The sequence below is a fragment of the Callorhinus ursinus genome, unplaced genomic scaffold, assembly GCF_003265705.2.
Source record: "Callorhinus ursinus isolate GAN/ISIS: 27379988/994484 unplaced genomic scaffold, GSC_fseal_2.0 scaffold11, whole genome shotgun sequence".
NCBI classification, from domain to species: Eukaryota; Metazoa; Chordata; class Mammalia; order Carnivora; family Otariidae; genus Callorhinus; species Callorhinus ursinus.
The window spans coordinates 43,450,290-43,469,140 of record NW_027397073.1 but is presented as its reverse complement, the minus strand read 5'-3'; the positions used below and the strand labels follow the sequence as shown (position 1 = coordinate 43,469,140).

The window sequence follows — 18,851 nt, the reverse complement described above, 5'->3', positions numbered from 1 at the left end:
ATATTTTTTTGTGATCTAGGAGAGAAAGATTGGAAAAAAGCCCACCAGGGGGTAGAAGATGGTATATATTTGGGAAGTAAAAAGTGTACCAACTGAAGAAAGTCTCAGTAAGCCAAGAGAACATGTTATTCTGTAAAGTGAGGCAAGGCTCGATGTGAGAAAACAAATATAGGAAAGACTATGCGTGCGTGTGTGCATTTGTGTGTCCCCAGCTAAACAGAAAAACTCTGTTTCCTCAGAACGACCAACTTGGAGTGGGAAGAGACCAGACTTAGAGCACTGAACAGGAATTCTGAAACCCAAGAAGTCAATGTTAAGGCTAGTTTCCCTAACTTACAAGGCTGGACAATACTCTTCACCATTTCATGTGGCCCAGGTATGGTGGGTGATGATGAAGTGTCCTGAGAGGAAGAGGGCCATGGGGGTCAGTCCTGTGGATTCCCAGGACTCTTCCACATTCTCTGAGAGTCACCACAACCCTATTTACATCGAATATAGGGTGAAATGTCCTCCTGGGGTTGTGTAAAGTGACCTATTAATGGGGAGTTGCTATCATTGGCCACTTCCCCAATTCCCCCATAGCCCCTATGCCCCAAAAGAACCAGGAGATACCCCCAAAATAAACCATTATCAAAACAGAAGCTTCCCACTGGGAAGAGAGATGCAGGGCAGCAGTGTGTAGGGTCGTGCGTATTTTGCCACACGTTTCGATGATCCTGGTGATCCAATAGCATCTTCTTTTTCTCACCACCCCCTCCTTAGTCTGTTGGTTCATAGCTCATCCTTTAGCTCCTCCTGCCCACCCTACACCACCATGCTACCCTACCATCTCCTGAAGGCAACATATGTCTTACTCTCCTTCGTATCTGCCGTGTGTGTCATAATATGTACGTGAATCAATAAATCAAGAGCAACTGTAACCCAAAGCGATGGTTCTCAAATAACGAGGTTAAAATATGAAAACGTAGTGCATAATTGGACATAAGAAACCTTATCTGTATAAAAAATATTGCTCTAAATACATTTCTTTTGGGAAATTCCCAAATTATAAGTTTCACCCAAAATTAATTAGGAAAAGACCTACACCTAGCTACATTCATTTCTTTCTACCGGATGATACCTAGATGGCTCCTGCCTACACTTAGGCCACTTCTCCCAAATTTCCTTCTTGCTTTTTAAACCCAGCCTTTTTAAAAAAATATCTTTTTTATTTATTTATTTATTTATTTATTTATTTATTTATTTGGAGAGAGAGCGTGTGCACAAGTTGGGGGGGGGAGGGGCAGAGGGAGAGAGAATCCCAAGAGCCTGACACAGGGCTCAATCTCAGGATCCTGAGATCATGACCTGAACTGAAATCAAGAGTCAGGCGCTTAACCAACTGAACCACACAGGCACCCCTAAACTCAGCCTTTAGACATTGTAGGAGCTCACAGCCGGCTTCCCCAAAATGTACCACATGGCATTTTGATTATTTTGAATTAAAGCTATTTGGTAGATAGCCAGTGCAAGGACCCTTAGACCCCCCCCGTCCCCTTGAAAGCAAGAGACAAATCTCGCATATGAAAAATGCCCTCTCTATACTAAGAAGTAAAAGACATCCATATCACCAGAGATAAGGGACTTTAAAGTCAAGAAAACTGTAGAAATAAACCTTGCTACTTTCTTACTCATCTACTACCTCAGCCCACTTAGAATTCCTTACTAATTAAAGCTCCTGTTTTCTTTGTCCTGTGAATTCCTCACAAACGTATTGTCTTTGTCTAAAATGTATAAAAACCTCCTGCCTCGGTCATTTCTTTGGATCTCAATTTCATTACTGGACCTCCATGCACACATAATAAAACTTTGGGTTTTTTGTTTTTGTTTTTTAAAGATTTTTTATTTATTTGACAGAGAGAGACACAGTGGGAGAGGGAACACAAATGGGGGAGTGGGAGAGGGAAAAACAGGCTTCCCACAGAGCAGGGAGCCCAACGCGGGTCTCGATCCCACGACCCTGCGATCATGACCTGAGCTGAAGGCAGACACTTAATGACTGAGCCACCCAGGTGCCCCAAACCTTTGGGGTTTTTATTCCTGTTAGTCTGTTTTATGTCAATTGGATTCTTAGTCCAGCTGGAAGATTTGGAAGGGTAGAGGAAGAATTTTCCCCTCCAACGACACCTTCCAATTCCTCTAGTGCACCACGATCTCATTGGCCTTTGTGACGTTACATATGAGGCTTTCTCTTCCCAGAAATTGGCCCTTTTCACATTCTCATCATTCAGGTGTCTACTCAGAGGTGCTGTCCTCAGGGAGGCCATTTCTGACACTTAGGTTTGGTTAAGTCTCTGATGTACTTTTTGTGCAAAGAGGCCACAGGAGTCCCCCCTAATCTTTCCTGGTTTCAGTTACCCACAGTCAAACACAGGTCCGGAAGCAGATGACCCTCCTTCTGACACATCATCAGGTCAATAGTCGTCTAACACTAGGTGGCGAAGCCTACGTCACTCACCTCACTTCATCTTGTCACATAGGCATTTTATCACCTCACATCCTCACAAGAAAAAGGGTGAGCACAGTACAGTAACATATTTTGAGTGTGAGAGAGAAACCACATTCACGTAACTTCGTTACCATATATACTTATAATTGCTCTATTGTATTATTATTTATTATTAATCTCTCACTGTGCCTAATTTGTAAGTTAAACTTCATCCTAGGCAGGTATGTTTAAGAAAAAACATAGTATACATAGTATACATAGTATACATAGGGTTTGGTACTATCCACGGTTACAGGCATCCACTGGCGGGGGTCTTGAAATGTATCCCCCGTGGATAAGGGGAGGGTACAATACTTAGAAATATCCTACATTGTCTAAAGCTATTTAACTGCATAACCTCGCTCAGTGCTTTGTAAGTGGAGATATGTTTCCAAAAAAAAATTGTCTAAAAATAAAATTGTATTTTCCAAGTGAAGAGCATTGTCATTTCAAGGATTACATTCTTTTCATTTTTATTGAAACTCAATTGGCAGTAGTTCTTCACACTTTATGTTTCTGTGCTCCAGAATCGTTCTCTCAATTCATTAATTATACATAAACCAAGCTTAAAAGTGTTGGAGGCATATCTATTTAAATAAATATTTAAGTGACTCCTTTTATTTTAGTGAATGACACATTATTTAACCTTTGTGTAATAATTCTTACTAAACAGCCCACACATATCTGGGACGTAATGTGCCCTTTCACTGAGAATGTTCAATCAACGTTTCCTTCTTGCAATGACATTCAAATTCAGTTTTCCCTTTTTAATTTTCTTTTTCACTCTTACATTGCCAATATTGGAATTGCCACTAACAGATTTTTCAGGAGTGAGGATGAAATGATGTGTGAGAGGAAAAAAAATATGTGATAGGGAAGTTTGACAAAGTGTTTTAACTAAGCAGGAGCTGAAATTAGAACCTGGTTACATGATACATAGCTAAGAAGACGTGACATCAAATATGCAGTGACATGATGAAACCCTGTTCGAATAATAGATCAGCACAAGTAAAGGTATAGGGGTTATAGTTAAGTATTTTTACCATGAAAAATAAAATAAAAATTAAAACATCAGAAACTTTCTTAGATTGAACCAGCATAATATGTTCACAGTTGGAAGAAAGGGCAGGTGAATGGGGATTTACATAGCCCCAGCATGAGCTCTGTGTGCAAAAAAAAGAAAAGAAAGATAAACCAGGAGAGCAAACTTGCATTTTTATGCCTATTTCTAAATCCAATGATCAATAGCTTTTATTACCTATATTAAGGAAGATTCTTTCATTCACCTTTAAACTCTACCATTTCCCTAGAGAAATAAAAAGTAGTCATGACACATCTTTGTAGTTACAAGCAAGAGGAGAATATGACTAAATAATTTATTTCCATGACAAGTGATGCGAAAAATAGGTGTATTTTATTTGGGGGAGGAATAAGCAACCCATCCAAGAATATGGGTAAGAGCAGAAGTCATTTTTGTGGACCATGTAGAATGAAGCTGGGTAAAGAGAAGACCCCATTAAAAGGCAACCTCTTGTCTCCTACTGGGTACTGATTTATTATCGGTGCAAAAGGAGGAGTGCTATTTGGATTCCTGGCACTACTTACTGAGTCTCCCCAGGAGATTCTGCATCTACTCTCCAGGAACTGGCTTGTTCTGCACTTGCTGTATTTAGGAGATCCAATGAGATTGTTCTCAAACTGATATGACTGCAGGGTTCCTAACCCTCGGCACACAACACTCGGATATGTCTTTTTCACCAAAGACATGAGCAGCTCATCTGGGGGTTTCTCTCTGTGTCCATGCCCTGGAGGCCAGAGTGAGCCAAGGTGATATGATTCTCCTAATACTTATATAATTTAGTTGGCATTGATAGGATGGCAAGAACCTCAGGACAGAATCTCACCACAGCCCATGACTTTGTCTATAGGATGACATAACTAGCTATAAATTGGAAAATTTAGTTGGCTTGTATTTTGACTGTTCCTCAGTCAATCAGTACAGCTGATCATTGTCACTAAAATGAATGAGTTCTCCAGTGACCTCAACACAGCACTTGTCTAAATCATGAGGTTTCTTTTTCTTTTTTTAAAGATTTTATTTATTTATTTGAGAGAGAGAATGAAGATAGAAAGCACGAGAGGGAAGAGGGTCAGAGGGAGAAGCAGACTCCCTGCTGAGCAGGAAGCCCCATGTGGGACTCGATCCCGGGACTCCAGGATCACGACCTGAGCCGAAGGCAGTCGCTTAACCAACTGAGCCACCCAGGCGCCCTAAATCATGAGGTTTCAAAAGCCTAAGAGCAGCTGCCTGGCTGATGGTTGGTACTAATGTGCAATGCCTCTGTCATGTGCTGAGATGCTTAAAGGCCTCTAGTTTCAAATCAGTGCTGACTGGCTTACACCTGGGAAAAACCTGATGAAACAGTTTCAAAGGCCAAAGCAGAAGAAAAACTCTAAGCATCCTCAGAAGGACAGGGTCAATACAAAGTAACTAAACACAAATGAAGCAAGCAATGCTACCTTTTAGAACTCTTAAAATCCACAAATGACAGTTATGCATTATTCTTATCTGGGCCTTTCCACTCTGTTGATCACAGCATGGCTTTGAAAAAGCAGAAATTCTTGTTTACTACTTGAGCAGGACTTGAATCTACCACATGGGCAGGGAAACATGGCAAATGTGGGCCTGGACTCTCTAACACACCCTGGATACTCTCCAAAGGACCTCTTTATGGAAAGGCTTTCTTGGTTGTCTTCATATACCAGAAGATAGCCCTTATGTGCAGCCACCCATTTGCTTCTGAGTCACATATGCATAGGAGAATCGTGGGCCACTAGGCTATTCCCAAGGATATAGCAAGGACCTGTGTCTCAGCTCTGTAATCTCTTCTAGAGCAGGAGTACAGAAACCTACTAGAATCCAACCTACATAAGCCATATACATAAGAGATTCTTTGCCCAAACTAAATACAAACCAGATTCAAAAGCTCTAGAGACAGCATACAAAGTTAGCTAATCTAGTTCAGATCCAACCCAAATATATGGTTATTGTCGGAAATGTGCCTATTATTTTTCATGTCTCCACAATAAACTTGTGGGGTCGCTCCTATTGTCTCCAGATAAAAGAAGGGGCTGAGAAAAGTTCGTTTCACTCAGTGAGTCAGGTGGAGGTGAGACACCAACCCAGAGCTGTCTGCCTCTAGAGATTTATCCTCCCATTAGGAGCTGTTATTTCTCCCATGAAAGGGAATTGTAAAGATGACGGGCAGAATAAGGGTGGCCATGGTAATGGAAGCGCTAATTACCATTCTCCTCACCATTGCTCAAACTCATTCTCCACTCCACCTCTGTGGTCATGGTGCTCAATTTTTTATTTTTTTAATCAGCATCTGAAAAAAAAAATTGTGAGCCCCCCAAAAAAACAAAAGCCAAACAAACAGAAAGATCTTCCCGAATCTATGGATAAGTCACTGACAATTTTGTCACTCTGATTCCATCACTGAATCTCTCCTTCTCTCAATATCCTAATTAGTAAAAGGAGATACATTATCGTCTCTCTTTCTGTTCCAGGGTCAGGGAAGGAGCCACGAAAGGGACGCAGCATCCTGGTTTCTCTGACTAAATGTTTTATTGACAAAACCATATTATGTTTACATGTTTGATTTAAAACTAGGACAGGAAAAAAAAAAAACAACTCAAGAAGGGCAGGAGGGGAAAAAAAAAGAAAGAAGGGGAGGAGGGATGTGGAAAAAGCAACCCACTTTTTGTGTCCTCAAGGAAAAGGAACAATGACATCGATTCATTGGAGGTAAAACTTTGAAAGTCCAAGAACTATGACATTGACTGTTTAAATCTGCTCCCTACTCTGATTTGTCTGCCGTTGGCCATTTAGCATAGAGACTGCACTATAAAACATGAACCAGGATGGAGGGCCGGGGTGCAGAACTATGAGAGAGCCACACAACCCAAAACATTCAATTACATTCTTTACTTCTGGTTCACAGAAAGGAACTGGCTGGGTGTGCTGATTACCCTGAGATTTGCTGAGCCTGCTGCCAGGAGTGATAGGAACTTATTCCTAATTTACCCCCCTGGACAAATCTGGAAGCTTCTACTTCATTCTTCCCATTATAGAGGAACTGAACACATATTGTGCCCATAGCAAAGTCATTCTAACAAGTGTCCATCAGTGGGTATAACTAAGCAGTGGGTATAACAATCTGAAATTTAAGAAACACAGTACCCAGGGGCGCCTGGGTGGTTCAGTCGGTTAAGTGTCTACCTTCACCTCAGGTCGTGATCCCAGGGTCCTGCGATCGAGCCCCATGTCGGGCTCCCTGCTCAGTGAGGAGTCTGCTTCTCCCTCTCCTCTGCTCCTCCCCCATGCTCCTGCACACACACACACACACACACACACACACACTCTCTCTCTCTCTCTCTCTCTCTCTAATAAATAAAATCTTTAAAAAAAAATAAAAGAAACATAGTACCTAAACTAACAATGAGTAGACAGCATATGATTTTTTTTTAAACTCCCAATTTGCTCATCTGTAAATGGGAATTTTAATATTGCTATTATAAAACCCAGAGGAGAGGGGCACCTGGCTCAGTTGGTTAAGAAACTCTTGGTTTCTGCTCAGGCCATGATCTCCTGGTCGTGGGATTGAGTCCTGTGTTGGGCTCCATGTTCAGCATGGAGTCTGCTTGTCCCTCTCCCCTGCTCACTCTCTTTCTCTCTCTCTCTCAAATAAACAAATAAATAAATAATAAAAGTCTTTAAAAAAAAAACCACAACAAACAATCCTGAGAAGAATCTAATGAAACTATGTATAGATCTCCAGCATTAAGTGATTGTCCCTCCTCCTTCTTGAAATTCTTTGGCAGTATCCAGAGATTGTACATTCTAGGAAGTTAACATTTTAATTCTCCTGACTTTACTAGATCCAGTGACAAGTGGAACCAGAGGCAACCACAGCATCCCATTTTGCACAACTCTGCTTTTAATGCCTGACATTCCTGCTCAAGAGACTCATCACTTTCCCCTTTTCTCCCAATGCCTGCTATCAAATCTGTTTTTATGCATTTTTTGACCCCTGCTTAAATCATAGAATCAGAAAATTTAAAAGCAGAAACAAATCTAAGAATGTAATTGAATTTTTCCCTACCCTGGCATTTGGTTCCCAGTGTGAATCCAAAGAATGACATTCTTGCAAGCAGAATTTTTGTATTAGCCACTCCAGTCATAAGAACCTTGTGGTTGCATATTTGGAAGGAATGGTGGTAACGAAAGGGTAGGGAGTGAGGGGCCTTGAAATCTCTATGTTCACGCATCATTTCCTTAAAGTTGCCAATTGGATTGGTTTCATATTGTAAGTAATAAATTATTTTAACTAAAACATACCAAATCCCTTAACACCCCAGATATAGATAGGTCCTAATGGACCCTGTCTCCCCTCCCACTCCCATTAGCCCATTGAAACAGTTCTTGTTGGGGTTACCAGAGAGTTCCGTGTTTGTAAGGGTTGTCATCTTACCCGACTTCTCAGCATTTCCATGATTCTGCCCTTTGCCTGAAATTTTCTTTTCTCTAAGTTTTCATGACTCAACAATCTCTGCTCTTCTCATGTCTCTCTGGATGCCATTGTTCCACCAGCCAGTAAATATTATGGTTCTTCAATGCCTTTTTTTCTTGATTCTTTCCCAAGAAGTATCATCCACATGTACTTCCATGACCACTTATATTCAAATAAGTTTAAATATATATGCCGAGAGCTCAGATCTCTCCTCTGATGTCCAGTCTCACAGATCCAGTTGCCAACCTCCTTTCTCTGCTTGGATATCTTAAAGACCCCAAACCTCCAGTGCCCATTTGAATTTACAACCTTCTCTGAGTTTGTCAGGGCTTTCTAGAGAACCAGAACTAACAGAATATATGCAGATATATAGAAAGAAATCTATTATGAAAGATTGGCTCATACAATTTATGGAGGCTGAGAAGTCCCATGGTCTATTTTCTATGAGCTGGAGGTCCAGGAAAACTGGTGGTATAATTCCAGTCCAAACCAGAAGGCCTGAGAACCAGGAGTGCTGATGTCCCACATCAGAAGGATACCCCAGCTCAAGCAGAGAGGGAAAATTTACTCAGCCTCTAGGTTTTGTTGTCATTGTTGTTGTTCCATTCAGGCCTTCAGTGGGTTAGATGATGCCCATTAACAATAATGAGAGCAATCATCACTCAGTCTACAAATTGAAATGTGACTCTCTTCCAGAAACACCCTCACAGACGCACCCAGAGTTGTTTTGCCAGCTATCTGGGCCTCCCTTAGCCCAGTCAAGTTGACGCATAATATTATCCATCACATTCCCCAAGAAATACAGGGCTTTATTGTCACAGGTGTCCCTATCATCCCTAGAAAGAATATTCTTGATACTTCAGTCTCATTACCTTTACCATCATATCGTACGTGTAGCCAAGTCCTATAGATTTCTTCTTCCAAATATCTCTTGGATTTCTCCTGGATTTTAATGCCCCGACTTTGGACTATAGCGATCAATAGCCTTCTATCCAGTCTCCTAGCTACTCTTGGCTCCCTCCAACTCATTCTCCATGATAAAGCCAAAGTGATGTGCTAGAAGATAAGCATGATCTTGTCATTTCCTACTTAAAACTTTCCTACTTAAAACATTTCACTGGCTCCCCACTGCTCTTAGAAGAAAGACCACCGTGTCTTAACAAACCTTCAAAGTTGAGAATTCTCTGCTCCTGTCTACGGCTCTAGCTCCATCTTCTCCTGCTCTAGCCACAGTCACTATGCTGTTTCTAAACAACATTGTATTCAGTCCCCAAACAACTTTTATTTATACCTCCCTCCTCTGCATAGTAAACCCTCATTATCTCCCCACCCCCTTCACTTCCTCTATTCATTTCCTGGGGCTGAAATAACAAATTACCACAAACATAGTGACTTGCAACAGATGAAACCGTATTATCCCACAGTTTGGAGGCTAGAGGTCCAAAGCCAAGGTGATGGCAGAGCCGTGCCTCTTCTGAAGCCTCCAGAGGAGAATTCTTGGCCTCTTCCACCTTCTGGTGGCTCCAGGCAATCCTTGACCATCTTCACCTTGTGACTGCATAACCCCAAACTCTGCCTCTCACCTCCATTTCGCCTGGCCTTTCAGCTCCATTTTCCGTGATTTTCCTATTTTTGTGCCTTCTCCTCTTCTTACAGTGTCAATTTTCATTGGATTCAGAGCCCATCATTTCTTCTCTACATGACATTTACAATGATCTTTCCTTTTTCAAATCAGGTCACTTGAAACTCATGTCACCCCCTTGCTTAAAATACTTCAACAGCTTTCCCCCAGACTTAGAATATTTTCCAAGCAGTTTACTACTCTAGCCCCTATATTGTATGACCCCACTACATCATACTAATCCCTCCATCACTTCTTTCTATTCCTTAAAAATACTAAGTGTGCCCCCGTTTTAGGGCCTTTCCAGAAACTGTTGTCCTTTCTGGAATACTGCTTCTCTGGGACCTTGTATAGCCAGCTCCTTATAATTTAAGTTTAAGATAAAAAGACAGCTACTGTCTTATCTACAATAAACCTCTCAAATCACTATCACAGCATCTTATTTTATCTTCTTCATAGCAGTTGTCTTAGCTCAGGCTACTGTAACAAAATACTGAAACTGGGGGGTTGGTAAACAACAGACATTTATTTCTCACAGTTGCCGTGAGACCTGCTTGCTCACAGACAGCTATATTGTCACTGTAACCTCACGTGTCAGAAGGAGGCAACCAAGCATTCTGAGGTCTCTTTTATAAGGCACTAATCCCCTTCAGGAGGGCTCTACTCTCGTGACTGAAGCACCCCCAAAGGCCCCACCTCCTAATGCCAAGACATCAGGCATTAGGCTTCAACATATAAATTCTGAAGGGACACAAATATTCAGCACATAGCAGCAATTACCTCTATCTGAATGTATCTTGCCTCCTTATTATTTGTTTCCTAGACCCCCTCAGGAAAATGTAAGCTTCACGAGACAGAGTTGGTCCACAATAAACATTTAGTGAATAAACAAATGCTTGGCTCCACTAACTCTGCTATACACACATCTTGTAGCCTTAGACAAACAGTATGCCAGCAGCCAAGATTGAACCATAAGGATGTTCATCTACCTCTTCTCTCCTAAAGTTTTTTTTTTCTCTTCTTGTTTTTCCTTTCTTTACCCAGAAGTGGAAACTCTCCCTGAGAACCCAAGTCACTTGGAGGCTTGGGTTCAAGTCTTTACTCCATTCTGTGAGTACGGCCAATGGCCTTGGAGCCATTTTATTGTTGTTACTCTAAACATCTGCCAAGGTCCAGAACAATGATAACACTATCCCCTTCCCTTATGGCAAAGGCATAAAGAAATTCACCCTGCCAGTCCCTCTCTGCTGGAAAAAGAGCTTCTATGGTCGACTTCAAGCAAGATTCTTCTTTCTAATCCCTTAATTCCCAGCCCATCTATAGATTTAACCTCCTGCCTCTTTCCAAGGCAGGCAGGACTATGCCTTGCTCATCTTTGTATACCAAGATATACCATAGAAGTGAACATGTAGTAGATATTCTATAATATTTATTGAAAAAAAATGAATATGCTTCAAAAATTATTAAACTAAAGGAGAGAGACTAAAAAGAAAAACGAATCCCTCCCCCAGGAGGAAAATAACTCTCTTAGATGGAATGAGATTTACTGAATCAAAATATATATAACAAGTTAGACAGAAAAAACTCTCCACAAGATCAAAATCATCTTCCAAAGGATGTAATGAATGTTTCCATATTTGAGTCACTTCAAACTATACTGAGCAATCTAAAACATGTAATTATTACGTCCTGTAAAAATAAAAATCTGTGTTCCAAAGGAAAGATGCTGAGCTCCTGATTTAAATCTAAGATGGACCAGCATCCACTGCATGTTTATCTCCTTACCCTCAGTTTCCACATCTGATAGCAGTTACCCGGCTCCCAAGGCTGTCAGGAAGCTAATGAGCTTGTGTCTGCAATGCACATGAAGACCTTTACACGAAAGGTGTTACAAAAGGCCAAGAAATTCATCCTGGCATTCATTCCAATCGGAAAATTCCTTCAATTGTTATAGGAAAAAATTCCACAACTGACTCACCAGGTTTTGACCCTGTGTAAATTTTAAAATCAAAAGATCTTTTAGCTTTAAAATGTAAATCTAATTATAGATAAAGGTTATAGAAAATTCTGCAGCACCATATAAGGCTAAGGGGCTCTGGTAATGGCCAACCTTAAACACAGACATATATTGTCTCTAGTCGCTCTGAAGGGAGGATCACCTGTTTATTCTTTGCAATGGTTTGGAGGCAAAGGGGATCAGTGCTTACATTACAGCATAATCATCACCAGCTCTCCTACAGAATCCATGAAACACACTTCAAGAAACACTTAGTCTGAGACTCCAAAGCAGATGCACATGATTAACTCTGTCATTTATATTATCTGCTCTATTTGACTGATGGGAACCAATCTTACCTTTAAAAGAATATTATTATGAGGAAGTTTTTCAAGTCGTCTTCGATTTCACGTTGAAAAAAAAATAATGCTGTCATTCTATCTTCTCCTTCTGAGTCTGTTTCTCTGGGATGAACAAGGCCATAAATCATTTAAGCATATGTACAGAGAGAATAGAGCTTTGTTACGATCAAAATAAAAAAGGTTTGTTTTTTTCTAAATAGCTTCTTTTCTGTTTGTGATACATAAAAGAAGATATAAAAATTGTTTTTGAAATTTTTTCAAAGAATATATTTTCTACAGAAGAGCATGCTTGCATAACATTTTTATTAGTGACAAGAAGGCAGTAGTGAGATAATGAGAAAAGCCAGAATAAAGGCCTGGAATCCAAATACTTGGATTCTATCTCAGCCACACCCCAAATATGGAATTTTGGTCAAGTTACAATGTCCCTTAGTTTTCTCATTTTTTTAAGGAGAATATATTTGGGCTGCTCATTTAACAGGGTTGTTATGAAGATTAAATAAAGTAATGCATTTGAGAGCATTCGAAAAGTGTAATTTATAATATTTCTAAGCCAAATATTATAGGTAGCATTAATATGGCTAACATCTAGATCACATCACTGAATAATTATTATTGTCGTAATAGTCAGAAAACTTGTATCTGGTTAACTACAATCATCCCATCCTATCTTACTTTTCTTGTTGTTCAATATTTTAATGTTCTTTTTATTTTTATCCCCAAATTTGATATTATTATTGTTTTACTTAGTTAATATTGGGTTTAGGTTAACCTAAAGTTTATCAGATTATTTGAACAAGATTTCATTTGATGTCTCAGCCCCTCCCTCAGAAATGCTTTTTCTCCTACTTTATGTACTGCCTCCAGAGTGGGGCTTCTCCAATCCGAGTCACATCTGATCACCAGGCGAGCCTGATCTGCACTGTGGCATTTCTAACTCACGGGTTTGGGCGGGGCCCAAACAGCTGCATTTCTCACATATTCCCAGGTGATGCTGATGCTGCTGGCGCCCATACTTTGAGAATCACTAGAAGACCTCTGAGTGAGAGTTGGTCATAAACTCTGTTTCTGCTTATCTGAAAAATGACTTTATTTGTCCTTTCCTCTTGAAGGGTAGTTTCAATGGATGCATGACAGTTCAGATAGATGGCTGACTGGATTTTTTCCTTTCTCTCTTAACATTGGAAAATATTATTCCATATCCATTGGTACGGTTGAGGATTCTAAAATCAATTTCATTGTTGGATTTTGTTTTTTGTTTTTTGCTTTTGTAGGTAAACTTTTTCTTCTCTTGCTGATTTTAAGATCTTCCCTTTCTTTGATAATATGCGGTTTTCCAAGATTTCTTTTCTCTCTGTGCCTCTCTTCCTTCCTTCCTTCCTTGGGTATGGTTTCCCTAATCTGTGAGTTCATGTCCTTCATTAGGTGTTGGAACATTCTCTGCCATTATCTTTTCAAATATTGCTTCACCCCTTTACTTTCTGTTCTTATTCTTGCTATTCAGGGAGATATTTTCTTTTTTTCTTTTTCTTTCTTTTTAAGATTTATTCATTTGAGGGGGGGAGGAGCAAAGGGAGAAGGAGAGAATCTCAAGCAGACTCCCCAACATGGGGCTTGATGCAGGGCTCAACTCCATGACCCTGAGATCATAACCAGAGCTGAAATCAAGAGTTGGATGCTCAACCGACTGAGCCACCCAGGCACCCCTCAGGGAGATATTTTCTATCTCTTTGTCTCACTGGGCCACATTTTTCAAATCTACCTTCTAGTTCCTTGCTCCTCAAGTGTGGGCATCACCTGAGAACTTACTAGAAATGCGGTCTTTTGGGTCCCACTCCAGACCTAGAGAATCAGGACCTGAATTTAACTAGCTCCCTAGGTCATTGCCCTGTACATTGAAGGCTGAAAGGCATGGCTCTGATTCACTCAGTCCCTTTCTTCACGTGTGTCTAATGTGCTGCTAACCTCATTTATTAATATTATCATTGTAATGAGTGCATTGTTTAATTTATAGACTTCTTTTGGTCTTTTTCCAACTTTTTTGATCATATTTATAGTCTCTCCTTAGTTCTGCTTTCCCTCCCTTTTAAACTTTTTTTACATTTTTAAAATTCTATGTGTTTCATAATTATTATATCATCTAAAGTCCTTGGGGGGCCACGATGGCTCATTTACTTGTGTGTTCAACGACTTTGGACTATGAATTTATATTTGACTGATATGACTCTGGATTTGGAGGACACTGGGCTGATAGACTATTCTTTCAGTATGAATCTGGGTTCCTCTAAGTGCCCTTGGACATGACAATTGAAGTCCACTTGCACTTGAAATTACTTTCTTGTCTCAAGATTTTTCATAGCTCCAAAATAGGGTTATTTAATCTCCAAACTTGTGTGAGGAGCTCATGCCTGATTATAAATCCTTTGGGACAGACAAGTATCGCTGTCATTTGCCTTAGCCAGGAGGCAATTTTTTCTCACCACCCCCTCCCTGAGGATGTGGCCCTATGAGGGTCCTAGCTTTCTGCGATATCTCATTCCTAACTCTCTCTGCCGCAAAGGTCCAAAACCTTGTCGCTTGGCCTCACCAGCTGGCGATGCCGATGGCTTCAGGTTCCTCATGCAAATAAATATGCTAAGAGCAACTGCAGCTTTGCTTGTCATTCTGATCTTTAGCTCCTTCAGTTTTTGTCCAGAGATCTATCTTAATATCTCCTGAGCTCGAGGGGAGAGGGGGGAAGAGGAGAGGAAAAAGTGAGAGGTAAAGGGAAACAGGAACAAGCAGGGGGGAAACGAGAGGAGAAAGAGAATGCAGGAGGGAAATAAAGGCAAGGGGGAGGAAGAAGGGTTTAAAGAAGGAGGAGGGTATATTTATTCAACCAGCCTCAGTTATTTTGTAACAGACTGGATTTTCCATTTTTACCATATTGCCCAACACTCTGCAGGAACCCTACATTTTACAGAATTTATCTCTATCATTGGACCACATGCTCTTTCACCTTTGGGCCTTTGCTCATGTCTGCTTGGAACAGTCTGTCCTTGTTTAATTTCCCCAGCTTCCCTTTACCTGGTTTATGAATCTTTCAGACGCAAGTAAGAAAGCTCCAAAAGAACAATGGTTTAATCAATAAGTAGATTTAATTAGCTCACCTGGCAGAAAACCTGGACATAAAATATCCAGCAAGCCAGTGATGTCAAGGTTTGTGTCTTCCCCTCCCGCCACCAGATAGCTGGAACAGCTCCGGTCACCAGACCTCACACCAATGTCGCAAGCAAGAAGGATAAGCAGAGGTAAATACTTTCTCCTCCTCTTGATCAGCCCCACCAGCATGTACCCCTTTCTATCTTCTCAGTCAGAACACTCCCACCTTGTGTCCCGGGCTTCAGGAAAATGAGCATGTGGCCCAGTGAGCATGGATAATTGTGACTAACACTAAGCATGCACAGCCTTCCCTTCCCTGATTTCAGATCATCTCCATCCACTACCTGAACAAAAAAGTGAGATTCACTTAGAAAGGCACATTTTCAAGCAGGGAAAGTGTCTTCTTCCCCCTGGAAGCTCACTGAGGTCTTCATTAAATTGTTAGTATCCCAAAATATGTCAGTCCTCCTGTTACACTCTATTCACAGCACTAAATTAGGTCCCCTTGTAACTTGCTTTGGGGACCTTCTTCTTACCTTGTTGGAGCACCCCTCACACTTGACACGATTTGTGTGATGTCTGCCTTCCCTGCTCTATTGTAAACTCTGTAAGGGCAAAGGTCATGACCATTTTTATTCAACTCTTAATCCACATAACAAACATCGAACATATATTTGTTGAAAAAAAATAGAACAATAGAAGCCAAATATAATAGGTCTCTACCCATAATTTTATTCCCGAACTCTCCTCTGAGAATCAAACCCAAATGTACAGTAGTCTACTAGACATCTCCATTCTGGGATTTTAATATAGTCCTAAGGTAAAATTCTCTTGGAGTACAATTTTATGATGGGGTTAGCTTCTAAAGTAAGGACAGAGGCCATAATCCAATGCAGACAAAAGTGCCCTTAGGAATACATGAAGCACATTGATACTCAGAGACATGGTCTCTCAAGCAGACCAACACAGCATCTAAGGCTTACTATGAAACTTCGTATATAGCAGGTACCAAAACCAATAATTGGTTATTGAATATATGAAGTTAGAGGTTTGGATGTGGTCAGGTCAGCAGGGCACACCAGAGAAAAATAATTGTGTGGCCCAAAAGGAAGCATTCCAAATTCCTCATGCCTTCTAATCATGCCCGTCTAGAAAAAAGCTCTCATCAAACCTAAAATGCTGATTTAAATCCTAATTATGCATTTACTAAACCCAACAACACAACATGGATATTTCTTGGTTTTTTTTCTTTGGACTTAAACGATACATTCTCCATTAAACAATTAGAGATGCAAACCACTACAACAAAGCTGCTTCCAGGAAAACAAATACTCAGGGACAACCTGTCAATTTTGGAGACTTGTATTTAACTATGAATGTTGCCTTCTATTACTGGAAACCACTTGAGGATCCTCTAAAGTGGTCACTTAAGAAGAGGGCCCTTCCTCTTAGAAACAAGTCTGTGATTCCTAACTCTTCAAGGTTCTCTTGAAAGACTTTGACCAAGCCCCTAAGTGTTTTCCTGGTTATGGCATAGAGGGCAGAAGATATGGCAAAACATCATTGACCTGACCCTGGAAGCTGGGACGTCAGGAGGAGCATCTTGTATTTATCCAAAATGACTAAGTTGCCCTCATGGGATTCTTTTATTCAATAGATTTAAGCGCCAGCATTTTTCCAGGCACCGGGTCTGGGGAGACAAAAAGAATAAATGGGTACAAGAGTATATTACTCTCTAGTGGAGAAGAAAGAAAATAACCTTATGGGTTATAACAGACTTTGCAGGATATGCACAGAGATAGGCATATACAAACATTGTAGCAAAAAAAGAGAGGTAACCACGGCATACCAGCAGCATGAAAGAAAGAATTTTTCATTTCTTTCCCTGTTTCTACCTTCATCTGAAGATACTTCTTCCCAAAAAATGTCTAAGATGTCTATCCTCAAACACAGATAAGAGTCGGATGATGACCACTGTCGGGCCTACCATGTAAGGATGCTGTGGGTGTACACTGTACAAAGGTGGCCATTCCAATCATGGCCATATCCTGACCTAGACAGGTAGGGAGGCTGAGTCCTAACCGTATTCAGGGGTGTCTCAAGTCACTTCTTTCCTGGGCTTCTACTTGCAAGGCCTAATTCCTGTCATCCAGTTAGACTCCCCATCTAATACGGTCGCTTCACCAGGAAGTCAGCCCATTCCACCTCCTCAGCCCCTCCACGCCTGTCCTGCCCAGGCTGTTAGCGGTCTAGAATGTCCTGGGTATGTGTGGGCAGGCACGGATACAAGCACATGTGTGCGTCCGGCTAGTATCACTGTGAGGCTCCGGGAAAAGTGCCCCGCGCACAGAGATATTCAAGATATGCTAATTTTTTAATCCTTACAGACCAAGAAACTACTTGTAATTCTCAAATCGGTACCAGCAGCTGCCACGGGCCCGCTTCACTTTCACACAAAACCAAACAAACGAGAAAGCACGTATCTTTCCTTTGGCTTTGTGTAAGCTCCTTGACAAAAGATAATGACAAGATGGCCGAGAATTCGGCATCTGACCAGCACCGCATGTTACGCTGTCCGCACTAAAACCCTTTGATCTGCCCCTGCAGCTGCTCTTTCCAGAGCTCAGCACGACACTGAGGAACTCCTGGGCAGCCAGAACTTTCACTCTTGGAAAGCCACGTCCTTCCTGATGGCAGCCTGCCAGGCTGGTTCAGCAGCTTCCACGGCTTCCCAGCTGCCCACAACTCTGTTCCAAGCCGGGCAGCCCCACGCCTTCCCAGTGCTCCTCTCCCTGCCCTGCCTGCGACTGCAGCCCAGGGGGCGATTCACTGCGCTGCAAGGAGCCACAACAACTCTTTTGGCATATTTCTTGTTGCTTATCCCTCTAGGGGCCTGGGGGCCGGGGCGGGGGGGGCGTTAAGCTGGCACAGGTAAAAATGAGAGTTTTGTTTTACAAGCATCTTTGTAGGATGCAGGATTTCTGTCTTCCGAGGGACCTCCCTTGACACAAAATCCTTAAAACACCAACCAAGGAAACAACAGTGTGTAATTTTATGAATCCCTCAAACGCATATAATAAAAGATTGGGAACAGGTGACCTTTGCCACCTAAAGCAAGAATAATCTTCATGACTCAGAGGACTACCTCATCCCAATCCTGACCCTGGATCCTCAGTGATCAGAAACCCCAATCCACATCAATTGCGCAGCACTGGAAAATGGGAGAAAGGAGAAGAGTATCACCCATGACCTGGATTAGGAAGATCTTAAGCCACCTTGCTTCTCTGATTTCAGGATGGCTACTCCTGCATGAGCTGCCCGCAATAGCAAAAGTATTTGAAAAACTATCCCTTTAAGGTACAATTGATTTAGCCATAAATAAATCCTGGAGGGAACGTTCTGCTCTCTGCCAGGACGGCCAGTGCGCACGATGTGCATGTTCTTTCACACAGCGATATTTGATAGACCCCGGCATTGGCTGGAAAATGTAATTTGCTCAGCGAAGCATGCCCATCCCTTCCCCCTGATTACTTCCTGTTCCTTTAACAAATGCACCAGCCCCTTGCCACTCAATATCCATCGGGGCTTATCTTATCCTGATAGCAAATATTTATCAGATCGGTGATTATTT

The 18,851-nt window shown here is 41.4% G+C and overlaps 1 long non-coding RNA gene across 2 annotated transcripts; it reads left to right on the top strand.

Annotated features, from left to right (window-relative positions):
• The first annotated feature begins 244 nt into the window (after nucleotides 1-244).
• LOC141373684 (uncharacterized) lies at nucleotides 245-18,588 on the top strand. Of its 2 annotated transcripts, none has more exons than XR_012379931.1 (3): nucleotides 245-376; nucleotides 15,305-15,369; nucleotides 17,828-18,588. It is a non-coding gene; the product is annotated as an uncharacterized lncRNA (long non-coding RNA). The 2 variants fall into 2 exon arrangements; XR_012379932.1 differs by lacking the exon at nucleotides 17,828-18,588 and adding an exon at nucleotides 17,608-17,787.
• Nucleotides 18,589-18,851: the final 263 nt, after the last annotated feature.